General features: G+C 54.7%; 1 protein-coding gene across 1 annotated transcript in view; it reads left to right on the forward strand.

Moving 5' to 3' along the window:
* LOC104498163 (hemicentin-2-like) overlaps positions 1 to 510 on the forward strand; it is a gene marked incomplete at both ends in the record, with an annotated part of 39,909 nt that overhangs the window by 16,951 nt on the left and 22,448 nt on the right. The window lies entirely within an intron of this gene.

Below are 510 nucleotides of genomic sequence, written 5' to 3' on the forward strand. Positions count from 1 at the left end.
GCTGGGACCCCCGGACAGACACTACAACCTTGATGTGTGGGGTAAGGGCCACTGTAGCTGAAACGGCCTGTCAGGGCAGATAGTGTGTGTGTGTGTGTGTGTGTGTATACATGCGTATATAATATACACCGTTTGTTTAGACATACAGCATGTGCCTGGGGTAGTTGACTGGCTTGGAGAACACAAAGCCCAAAGTGTTAAAGCTCTGAGGAACGCTGGAGGTGGTAGGGGGTCCCCACCAGAAGGGGTGTCAGGCAGGAAAATGCCAATGTTTGCCTGAGTCTTGGGGGTAGATTTCAGTGACGATGCAGAAGAGGTGTCTCTCTCAAATCTGGGCAGGAGAGTGAAGAAATCTCCTTGCCATCATCAGGGTTTCTCTGACCTGTCTTTGCACTCCATCAGTGTGGTGGTGGCTGCAGCCATCGTCCCCCTTCTCTGCCTCTGCCTGAGTCGGGAGGATGCCAGCAGTGGCTCCCCAGCTCCCGCCAGGAAGGGGACCGGCTGCACTCC

Source organism: Buceros rhinoceros, unplaced genomic scaffold (genome assembly GCF_000710305.1).
Source record: "Buceros rhinoceros silvestris isolate BGI_N320 unplaced genomic scaffold, ASM71030v1 scaffold14218, whole genome shotgun sequence".
In the NCBI taxonomy this organism is placed as follows: Eukaryota; Metazoa; Chordata; class Aves; order Bucerotiformes; family Bucerotidae; genus Buceros; species Buceros rhinoceros.